Here is a 12,699-nt window from a genome sequence, read left to right on the forward strand (position 1 = left end):
AGACAAGGTTTTGAAAGTGGAATCTGCCATTGCTATTGCAATGATTTCAGGCAAGATTTCACATCTGTAAGTATCAGTATTCTCATCTGTAAAATAAGGATAATAGTGCCTTGCTGGTAGAATTTGGAGAGGTAGCATAGAAAAAGTGCTGGCGTGAAGTAGGTGTCCACCAAAGATTAGTTTATTTCTCCTGTCACTAGAGCGATAGTTTATGTCTTTCATTTACCCTCCACATTCTTTTCCTGTCACCAAGTGGCAACTTTCATTCAATTTTGCTGATGTGTTGGCAGGGTAGATTTTTTTTTTCCTATTTCACATTTAAAACTTTTGTTTGGTATCCCAGCCCATTGCTCAACTGTGATTGCATTGCCCTTCAGTTTATACGAGAAAGGAGTTAGAATACAGGTTAAAGAATAAAAAATAATACTACAAGTATCTGAAGCATGAGCAAGAAGCAAATATCAATTAATACGGCCCACTAGAAATGAAAGCGAGACTGGTGCTGAGAAATAGTCATTACCTCACTTCACAACATCAAATTTGTTGAGGGTCTGTTAGGTGTGTGGTACTGTTGCAACTGTTTTAAACACTCTATGTCATTTTTAACACTGCCCTCCTTCCATTTTCAGCACAACTCTCCCTTTAGTTTTAGCTTGGTTCTTTATATCTTGTACTTTCTTTCCTCAGTCTGAACATCCTTTTGTCTCTCCCCTCTTCCTTCTCCGTCTATTTAAGTCCCATTCATCCTCCCAAGCTATGGCTTCAGTAACATCCTCAATGAGAATGTTCTGTCTGCTTTGAAACCCACTGAGGCATTCCTTCCTCTGCATGCCTCAGTTTCCATATTTGTGAAATGGAGGTAATAATAGAACCCATCACATAAAAGTATCATGAAGACTCTACTACAGTATATAAATTGCTTAGTAGAGTACCTGTCCTTTAAAAATGGAAGTGTTCTATTATTGATATTTTATCATCACCTGTAGCATCATCATTGTTGTCATTATTGCTTCTGAGTGCCCATAGTATTTTGCCTATGCTTTATATTTGATGTATGTTTTATTCTGCCTGATATTGGTGGAAGCTCCAGTGTGTTTCCTCCAGAGGAATGTACATTGCTTGCAGAGAGCAAGGCTCTTCCCTACCTGTAGCCCCAGAGCCTTGCCCAGTGCCTGGTAAAGACTGCAAATTTATGCTTCCTGGGGAAAACTGGACAAATCCCTTGTTTGCAGAAGGAAAAATTTTAGGACATCCTTCTCTGTGGTTTCAGTTTAGCAGTTCTCATCATGAAAGGTGTCTCAAACATGCAATGTGATTAAAAGAGGATTTCTTTGTTGTCTTTTCTTTATTAAATGTTTAATGGTAAATTGGCATTTCCTTTTGCAAGGTAGTCCCCTGAGGTCAAGGGCTTAAGGGAAAAAATGTGATTATGCAGGTTTGGAGTAATGGGGCTCTTATACCTGGGGCCTGAGCCTTGGGAGTTGGTAAGGCCCACTGGGAGGCTGAGTCAGGTATTGAGGTCCCTGGAGAGTCATGTAGCTCGGTACTGTCGGACTTGGAACTTGATGCTGGGCTGAACAGTCTTGGGAAAAAAGGCTTGCCTCACTTCATTTCTTTAAAACATCTCAGTCTTTGGAGTTTAAATTATTTTTTAAAGTGATGGTGTTGTAGTTAGAGTTATATTTCATGTACTAGATTGTATTTCTCTGTGCAAGCCTGGTTTACAGGGTTAGCAATTATAATTTTATTACATTTAGGAGGAAGGGGCTGGATCATTCTATGCTGGCCACTTCTCTTAAGTTTGAAGATTGAAAGTGGCAGGAGAATCAGTCTCTAGCTACAGGGATCTTGCTTCTGTCGAGGCTACCAGTGGAGGACTGTCTCCCCTAGGGTTTACTGTGGAAGTGGAGGCTGATCTACTGTCTGCATCTTAGGACTGTGTTCTTACATTTGGGAAGCTTTCTCCTTATAGAGACTTCTAAAGATAAGGGCATTTTAAAAAATTGTACTTTTATGAATTGAGTTTTGAAACCTTAATAGAAAAAAATGTAACCTCAAATTTTCAAGTTGGGGGCTTGGATTTGCTCTTGAGGACAAATAGTTCTTTCTGAAAAGTCTATTTCTATTGACTTTTGGTGGTAAAAAGGAAAGCAAAGAAAAAAAGCAAGGACTCAAATCCATTAAAATATCAGATTTATCTTATTAGTCGTAAGTTTGATCTCTAGATAACACTTCTTTTAGGGTTATTTTTTCCAAAATTGTAGGTTAAGATTTTACTCCCTCAAAAAACTGCTTTTAAAAATGTGTGTATGTGTATGATTTTCTCATTCAAGCAGTGATCCACACACAAATAGGATTAGAAACCAGAAGATGATAGGAAGAGTTCTGGGACATGATCTCATCTCATGCTGGTGGAGGATTTGATTGCTGACACCCAACAAGAACCACATGTTAAGGTTGTTGGTTGCAGCCATGAACTGAATTTCCTAGATAGTGATGAAAATACTCTTAGTAGTTATTTGTGAATGACATAAAATCCTGAACAAGATTGTAGGGCAAAGCCAAGTGTAACTACCAACGATAGGAAATGCTTTTTTTTTTCAATGAAAGTATCGAGCATTGCAAAAGCCAATCATTTTAGAAGGTGAGGGATCTGGGATACAACGTGAAGACTCTGGCAAGCAGATCTGGAGCAGGTATCTGTGGCCTGTGACACCATAGGGAGCAGGCGTGGAGCTCATGTTCTCTTTTCTCTCTCTCTCCACGCCCACCCCCTCTGTTCCAGTGAGTATGGCAGACTTTCTCCATGTGGAAGCAGGCTCAGAGCTAGACTGCGACACATCCAGGGGATCATAAGGGAAGGAGTTGGGCTCTTGTGGTATGAGATCAGTTATTTCTAATATTTGTGCTTGAGCATCTATGAAATGTAATTCCCTCTTGCTATACCCCAGTTTTCAGTAAAGTTCGCTAAAGGTTTTGGCCTGGTTTGGACAGCATAGTATGGAACTAGCTGTGTCCGTGCTTAGCATGTTGATGAAGACAAAAGCGGTTTTCTTACCCTCCCTTCCATTTCTTAACTCCATCTTTTCTGAAACCATTACTGTGGCTGTTGTTCAAGGAAAAATTGACATCTTGAAAATTCCTGAGGTGACTGGGAGCAAAATAAATTGGTCCAGGGCAGAGGAGTGAACAGTGATATGGAACCAGTCAGTGCTATGAAAACAACCTGTTTCCTAATCAGATGACAAGAAATCTTTACCAAATGGTTAAGAGAGAGATTTGCTCAGCTCCGTTTAGTCACTGAATTATGTTACCTTAGATGTTTTATCTGTCTATCAAAGCACTCTGCCTTGTTCCTTTGATTCATGATTAACCAGACAACAGAGATAATTTCTATCGTATGTGTTTTATACTTCTCGAGAACATAATTTTGGGAGGACTGGTGTGAAGGACTCGATTGTGTTCCCCACAATTCGTACATTGAATCCTTAACCTTCAGTGTGGCTGTATTTGAAGATAGGACCTGCCTCAAAATTTTATACTCATACATTACATTTGGAATTTTAAATATATTTTTTCTGCAGTGAATCTTTGGATACCATCAAATGAAAGTGCTGTTCATTTTCATTAAAGGGGATCAAGTGTTTCATTTGGTGTATCTTCACCTTTCAGTTACAGGTGTCTTCTTGTAAGAGAGGAAATTCTTGGGCCACCTGAATCTGTCATCTACTAGTAATTTCATGGCATTTACGCATCTGGGTTATAACTAGGGCTTGATGGAAGAAGAAGAAGGACAGGGAGCAATGAGGTCACCTCACCCAGGTGCCGATATGGAACACCTCTCTGGCTAATATCAAATGGCAGATTATAAGGGGGGGGGGGGTGCAGAACACTTATTTGGATTTGTCCGACCTCTCATATTCTTAAGAATTATAACCTCTAAGAAAAGAGACAAAAAAAAAAAAAAAAAAGAAAAGAGACATCATAATAACAAAAGCATAGTTTAAACAAAGTCATAGTAATAATTAGATTTTCAAGGTCATGCTGCCAGCCAAATGAAGAATTTGAAATGGATTTCAGCCATCTGCCCAACTAGACTGATCATAATATCCTGTTATTTACCTCCAAAAAATGTCCTGCTGTGAGGAATGAAGAAAGTCGTAGAAACATGGGACGACTCATCAGAGGTTAAAAAAAAGGTGGGGGGGGGGGACATTCAAGATAAAAATCCTTCCAAATGCGGCTGTGACAAAAAGACATCTCTGCAAGTCAATCTATAAAGCGTCTGTGATAATTCAGAGAAATTATTTAGCACTCAGGAAAACATTGCCATGGAATGATGGAGGGGTCTGGCAGGAGAAATTGTCAGAAGATGGGCATCAATCACAGTTAAGTGTGGCGTCTCTGCTGATTACGTGTACCCTGCAGCGAGCCTGCCAAAACAGATCTCTGACACGGCGATGACACGCTGATAGGTGCCTGCGAGAGTGATTGATGGGGTGGCCGCTAGCATCTGGGGCTAGAAGGAGCGGGTTGCCATCACTGAGTGTTTTGAATGCAGAGTAATGCTTTGTGATCCTGGCATTACATCCCTGAAGCTCAGTGTACACAATGAGAAAGAAGTGACTCCCTGCGGATTGGCTTTCTATGTGTATGAGCCTATCCTCATTATTTGCTGGAGAAACCAAAGGTTTGAAATGGCCCAAGACTGGTCTGAAGTATCCCAAAAATCTGCAAAGATGTGCCTTCAGAATTTTTCTCACCAAAGCTTATGTTTATTGCATTTTCCTCATACCTTTTAATGAACTCAAGAATAACAGCAGCTACCACATTTTGAGAGTCATTTATACACTGTATACTTTATGCATTATTTCATCTCTAACACTTGCCCTACCAGGTGAATATCGCTAAGCCCTCTATATAAACTGTGGGACTTGAGGTCCAGAGAAGTTATGTCACTGGACTGAAGCCACCCAGCCTGTAAGTCACAGACTTCCTGTTGAGTTCAGGAATGTTGGGCTCCAATGACTATTCTCTGCCCATTCTGTCGTATCAGTTCAGTTCAGTCGCTCAGCCGTTTCTGACTCTTTGCAACCCCATGGACTGAAGCACGACAGGCCTCCCTGTCCATCACCAACTCCCAGAGTTTACTCAGACTCATGTCCATTGAGTCGGTGATGCCATCCAACCATCTCATCCTCTGTCGTCCCCTTCTCCTCCTGCCCTCAATCTTTCCAAGCATCAGGGTCTTTGCAAATGAGTCAGCTCTTCGCATCAGGTGGCCAAAGTATTTGAGTTTCAGCTTCAACATCAGTCCTTCCAGTGAACACCCAGGACTGATCCCCTTTAGGATGGACTGGTTATACCTCCTTGCAGCCCAAGGGACTCTCAAGAGTCTTCTCCAACACCACAGTTCAAAAGCATCATTCTTCTGCGCTCAGCTTTCTTTATACTTCTAATACTCACATCCATACGTGACTACTGGAAAAACCATAGCCTTGACTAGACCTTTGTTGGCATCTGTCATATCACCATCTCCCAAAAAACTGCTTACCTGGTACTAGACACTGGGTCTGTTAAGAGATTATATAACCACCAGTTGAGCAGTGGTGCCTTAGTTTTGAACTCATTGTTTAGAACAATTAGGTTTCCCATAGATCAGAAAACTCAGAAATAATAGTTCAATTATAATAGTTCAGTTATAACTTCAGCCCTTCCATCATGAGGCCAAACTTAATCAGGCCCTGTCCAAGTCCTGCATGTGCAAGAAAAGTAACTCATAGCTTGCATGCCTAGTAACTGCCTATCAGATTTATCATGATCTAGATCACTACCGTCCAATAAAAATAGAATGCAAGTCACAAATCCTAGCCCCATAATATAATTTAAAATTTTCTAGTAGCCACATTTTAAGAAGAAACAGATGGAATTTAATAATAGATTTTATTTAACCCAGTAATTCAAAGGTTATCATTTCAAAGTATGATCAGTATATTAAGAAATGATATTCTTTTTGGTACCATGTCTGAAATACGATGTACAGAATGTCTCAGTTTGGACCAGAAATGTTTCAAGTGATTGATAGACACATACTGAACAGTGTAGTTTTTGATAGTAAATGACTTGGCTTAAATTGAATTCAGACCAATGCCTTGAATTCAGACCAGATGTCTACTTTACCTACTGATACATCTGTCTCATCTCTCTATCAACTGATTCATTTATACAATAATCATTTATACGAGAACATGAGGGAGCTGACATTCCTCTTAATATCAGCAACCTCACCTACCAGTCTGTAAGTTCTTATCATCTTAAACTTTGAAACCTTGACTTTGACCTGAAGTTCGGACCCCTTCCTCTTCTGTCTTCTGGAGATTCTGCATGGCCCTGAGAAAATTGTTCACTTGCTTTTCACTGAATTATCCTTTTCTGGTAATGTTCACAAATCATGAGTAGACAGCCCAATGGATTCTCACTCAGAATTCAGATCAGAAAATCCTGCTGACATCCCAAAAGTCCTCTTTCACCTTCTTATAGTCATCACCTCCTTCAAGATAACTACTATACTAATTTCTAACACAAGGATTAATTTTGCCCATATTTTTAAAAATTTATTTTTGGCAGCACTGGGTCTGCATTGCCATGTAAAGGCTTTCTCTAGGTGTGGCGAGAAGAGGTTACTCTCTAGGTACAGTGTGTGGGCTTCTCTCTGAGGTGGCTTCTCTTGTTGCAGAGCTTAGACTCTTAAATGCAGTAGTTGTGCATGGGCTTAGTTACCCCCATGGCATCTGGAATCTTCCTGGACGAGGGCTTGAGCCTGTGCTGCCCACATTGGCAGGTAGATTCTTAACCACTGGACCACTAGGAAAGTACAGTCTTGTGCATTTTGGGCATTACATAAGTAGGCTCTTCTAGGGCTTACTCTTTTCTATCTGCTTTCTTTCAGCCCCATTATATGTGCAAGAGTCATTGTGTTGTTGCCTGTAGTTTGTGTGATTTCATTCTCACTGATGTAAAGTATTCCATTGGATGACTGTATCACTGCCTATCCATCCCCTCTACCATTGATAGATATTTGGGTTGTTCTAGTTTCTGACCATTACACGTCATGCTACTATGAACTTTTTTTTTTAACATGTCTTCTGGTAGGAAAAAAAATGAGTGTATGTGTATGTAGAATTGCTGAGTCATAGTAGATTGTGCCTATGGTAAGTAGAATAAAGCCCTCCCCGCCACCCCCCGCCCAAAGATATCAGGTCCTGCATCCTGGAACCTCTGAATTTTACCTTATAAGAAAAAGGATTTTTGCTGATATGATTGTTAAGGATCTTGAGATGGGGGGTTATCTGGCAGGTCATCCGAAATGTAATGACACGTTTCCTTATAAGAGGGAGGCAGAAGGAGACGTCACACACCCACAGGAAAAGGAGATGCGGAGACAGAAGCAGAGAACTGGCGTGACACCACCACAAGGCAAAGAATGGGTTGGACGAGGCAAGGACTGTTCTCTCCCAGAGCCTCCAGAGGGAGCACAACCCTGCCAGCACCCTGCTCCCAGCCCGGTGGTACCGATTTCAGACTGCTGGCCTTCAGAACTCTGAGAGAATTAATTTGTGCTGTTTTAAGTCACCCAGTTTGTGATCATTTATTACAAGGCATTAATAGTGCTAATTCGTTTTCCCAATTGACAGCTGTTTAAAAGAAAAATATCTTAGTTCTCAAATTACTAACAATATTAAAATGCAAAGCATAAACTCTAAAAAGCAAGTTTCAAAAAGAAAAGTCTACTCTTGCCATTACCATGTTTAAAAGGAAACGTCACCATCCAGAGGGCTCAGAAGAAAAACATACTCTAAAAATAATTTGCTGAAAGACACAGATGAAAATTTTGGTAAATTGTCTAGCATCCTTTGTAAAATACGAATAGATATAAACTCTATTAAAAGAAAAACGAACTAAACTAGGTAAAGAGAATCCAAATTGCTGCATTTTAAAGAAAATAGCACAGGGCTACGTGGGAACTGTACTGTTTCCCATTTTTTCTGTAAATGTAAAACTGTTCTAAAATAAAATGTTTAGTTAAAAAAATCAGAAGAATAGTAAACACAGAATTCAAGATGAGGCTAACCTCCACTGAAGCCACTCTGTGGCTGCTCTTTGGCATATTTGAATGACCAGCATCACTACTCTTGCACTTTGGGACTGATGTTAACTAAAATAAGGGTGACTTGGACACAAGCACTGCGATGCTGAGACAGTCCAGCTGATAGCCAAGTCAGCCACTCCGTGACTGACACACCAGAGAGGCGGAGCAAAGCGATGATCTCAGGTCTTAGGCAGGATGAGGCGGGATGGCATGAGGTTTCATCATGATACTGAAAACGATGCGCAAGTTAAAACGGATGAATTGTGTATATCTGGAACTCCCCATTTAATATTTTCGGACTGCTCTTGGCCACAGGTAACTGAAACCGCAGAAAGTGAAACTTAGGGGGAAGGAAGGGCTACTTTAGAGAAATGAAGAGTTAGAACCTGGAATGAAGGTACTAGCAGAAAATACTCTCTTGTATTGAGGGAGCAACTATATATTGAACAAGCTCACTCCAGGCAAAACTAATTAAGAGACCTACTTCTAGGTACAGACAGGAAAAGAGACACAGTATCTTACTGGTGCTCAGACCAAATAAAAGAAAACATTTCTAACAAAGAAGCAGTAATCAATTTACCACAGAATTCTTTTCTGTAACATTACATTCCACACAAATCATGGAACAACACTTGGAGTTCTAGGAGAAATACTATGGCCTAGTACTTATATAATTTAAAAATGCCATCCTTATGCAAAGGTAATAGAAAGACATTCTCAGGTATTAAAAATCCCAGGAAATAGGCTGTCCACATCCCCATATTGGAAAAATATATGTCTTACTTGAAGGAACTGAGATGAAGCAGTACTAAGTACTCCAGGACTTGGAAAATCATAAAAGGGCTGAGCAATATTCATATTTAAAATATTTCAATAGTATTTTAAAGCTGTTTTAAAATGGAATGGGGAAACAGAAGATAATTATGAAAAGATATATAACGTGTAGAACTAATTTCACAAGTATTATCTAGATCTTAAAACCAACATGTATACAAACACATACATATCAGTGGCTCCTGGGAAGCCTCCCTTCTGCCAGCCCTGATATCACCATTGACTAGATCCCTACTTACCCCTCCCTGCCAGTACAGACAACCTCAGGAACATGACCTGCCTAAGAGACTGTAAGAAATGACCTTATTAAACTCCTTTTTTTAACCTGAGTCACGTTGAGCAGAAGCTCAACACTTTGAGGTCGTCTTTCTTTACCTCGACCCTCATCTCCACCTGTGAATTCCTTGCTCTGATCCAATCTCCTATTCTCCCCACCTTCACAAAACCTTGCACCATCTACCAGTCCCAGTAGATTCAGCTCTTTTCTGAATGATTCTTTTATCTTTTTATTCTAAGACCTGATTCTCTCCTCTGCACATTGTTTCCTGTCATCTGTCCCCAAAGTAACTGTTTTCTCTTCACCACCTGTCAGGGCCATTAGAGTTAGGGCAGATATCCTCGTTAGTACTCATTCCTTGAAGATTTTATAAGCTGGCTCACTGTCACTTTTTCCAAAATTCATCTTATCATGATAATTGGTGATATCCCTATTAATATCCATGTAAACCAAACCAATAGACTGTTCTTCATTAAATGTTCTATCTCTGCCTTAGCTCATATGGTAACCATTAGATAGAAGTGCTGTTAAGTATCTGAAATGTGACTAGTGCAACTGAGGAACTGAAGTTTTACTTTCATTTAATTTTAATTCATTTAAATAACCACATGTGCTGGTGGCCACCATTGTGGGCAGCACAGACACCAGTGAAAATTTCAGTAGCCAGGACTCTCGGTTTTTCACCCTGTATTCTTCCAAGTGGCTTGTCCTCCTTGCTATGTCATATTTTACTAATAAGACAAAATACTGCCCTGATTAAATCAGCACTTAGGTGACTAAATGTAGCTGATGAGAAGCACGCAATCATGCCAATCTGTCTCACTTTATATCCACCAGCCTCAAGAGGGCTTTTACCTCTGGCAGTTTTACTACATTTCTCTAGTCCATTCACCCTCACTCTCCTAGATAAATGTGCTATGTCCAGTCAAACTCCTCTAGCTTTGGACACCTCATCTCACTGTGTCTTATCTGCCAAAGATTTGGTTCCCATTTCACTAAGAAAACAGAATTAATGAGCACAGAGTTTCTATAATGCTCCCCTTGATGCACTCCCAGCCCACCTGCACCTGTTCTCAAATATTCTGCTTCTGTTTGTGTGGAAAGTGCCGTGGATTCCAATCCCCTATAGCAATTAGGCCCCATATCTCCTGCATCATCAGTTTTTCCCTCTCTTCTACATATGCTCAATATGCAAACAAGCTACAATACTTCCCCATTAAAAAATAAAAGCTTTCTTTAACTTTTTTGACTCATATTCCCCTTTAACTACAATCTCATTTCTCTCTTCTCCCTTATAGCAAGACATGGTAAAAAACTGTCTCTTCCTTACTCAGCACGATTAATCATCAGTGTTAGTATAGTTATCACTTCTTCATGCTGAACTTTTAAAAAAATCTATATTTATTTATGGCTTTCAATGTTAGTGGACTGAATGTTCCAGTCAACAGACATAGGGTGGATAATTGGATTAAAAAAAAAAAAAAAGACACATCTGTAGGTTGCTTACGAGAGACTCACTTAAGAGCTAATGACACATAAAGACTGAAAGGTAGGGGATAGAAAAGCTATTTCATGCAAATGGAAATGACAAGAAAGTGGAAGTAATAATACATCAGACAAAATAGTTTAATACAAAGTCTATTGTTGTTCAGTCGTTAAGTCATATCCAACTCTGTGTGACTCCATGGACTGCAGCATGCCAGGCTCCTCTGTCCTCCAGTGTCTCCTCGAGCTGGCTCAAATTCATGTTCATTGAGCCAGTGATGCTGTGTAACCATCTCATCCTCTGCTATCCCCTATTCTTTTTGCTTTCAATCTTTCCTGGCACCAGAGACATTTCCAATGAGTCGACTCTTTGCATCAGGTGGGCACAGTATTGGAGCTTCAGCTTCAGCATGAGTCCTCCCAGTGAATATGCAGGCTTGATTTCCTTTAGGACTGACTGGTTTGATCTCCTTGCAGTCCAAGGGACTCTCAAGAGTCTTCTCCAGCTCCAAAATTCAGTGGCATCAATTCTTTGGCACTCACCCTTCTTTATGGTCCACCTCTCATGGTCCACATGACTGCTGGAAAAACCATAGTTTTGACTCTATGGCAAAGTGATGTCTCTGCTTTTTAATATGCTATCTAGTTTTGTCATAGTTTTTCTTCCAAGGAGCAAGTGTCTTTTCATTTCATGGCTGCAGTCACCGTCCACAGTGATTTTGGAACCCAAGTAAAGAAAATCTGTCTCTGTTTCTACTTTTCCCCCTTCTATTTGCCATGCAGTGATGGGACTGGATGCCATGAGCTTCGTTTTTTGAATGTTGAGCTTTAAGATAGCTTTTTCACTCTCCTCTTCACACTCATCAAGAGGTTCTTTAGTTTCTCTTCACTTTCGGCTATTAGAGTGGTATCATCTGTATATCTGAGGTTGTAGATATTTCTCCTGCAATCTTGATTCCAGCTTGTGTTTCATCCGGCTTGGCATTTCACATGATGTACTCTTATATATGTTAAACAAACAAGGTGATAATATATAGCTTTTTTTGTCCTCCTTTACCAATTTTGAACCAGTCCATTGTTTAATGTCCAGTTCGACCCGTTGCTTCTTGACTGGCATACGGGTTTCTCAGGAGGCAGGTAAGGTGACCTGGTTTTCTCATCTATTTAAGAATTTTCCACAGTTTGTCGTGATCCACAAAATCAAAGACTTTAGGGTAGTCAATGAAGCAGAAGTAGATGCTTTTCTGGAACTCCCTTGCTTTCTCCATAATCCAGTGAATGTTGGCAATTTGATCTCCAGTTCCTCTGCCTCTTCAAAATCCATGTTATTCTCTAGAAATACATCTGGAAGTTCTTGGTTTATGATCTGCTGAAGCCTAGCTTGAAGATTTTGAGCATTACCTTCTAGCATGTGAAATGAACACAATTGTACAGTAGTTTGAACATTCTTTGGCATTGCTCTTCTTTGGGATTGGAATGAAAACTGGCCTCTTTAGGTCCTGTGGCCACTGCTGAGTTTTCCAATTTGCTGACATATCGAGTGCAGCACTTTAACAGCATTATCTTTTAGGATTTGCAATAGCTCAGCTGGAATTCCATCACCTCCACTAGCTTTGTTTGTACTAATGCTTCCTAAGGCCCATTTAACTTCACACTTCAGGGTGTCTGGCTCTAAATGAGTGACCACACCATTGGGGTTATCTGTGTCATTAAGACCTTTTTTGGATAGTTCTTCTGGGTTTTTTTGTCACTTCTTCTTAATTTCTTCTGCTTCTGTTGGGTCCTTATGGTTTCTGTTCTTTATCATGCCCATCCTTGATATCATATCAAGAAATGTTTCTTGATATCTCCAGTTTTCTTAAAGAGATCTCTAGCTTTACCCTCTCTATTGTTTTCCTCCATTTCTTTGCATTATTTATTTAATAAGACCTTCTTATTCCTCCTGGCTATTCTC

The sequence above is a fragment of the Dama dama genome, chromosome 29 (genome assembly GCF_033118175.1).
Source record: "Dama dama isolate Ldn47 chromosome 29, ASM3311817v1, whole genome shotgun sequence".
NCBI classification, from domain to species: domain Eukaryota; kingdom Metazoa; phylum Chordata; class Mammalia; order Artiodactyla; family Cervidae; genus Dama; species Dama dama.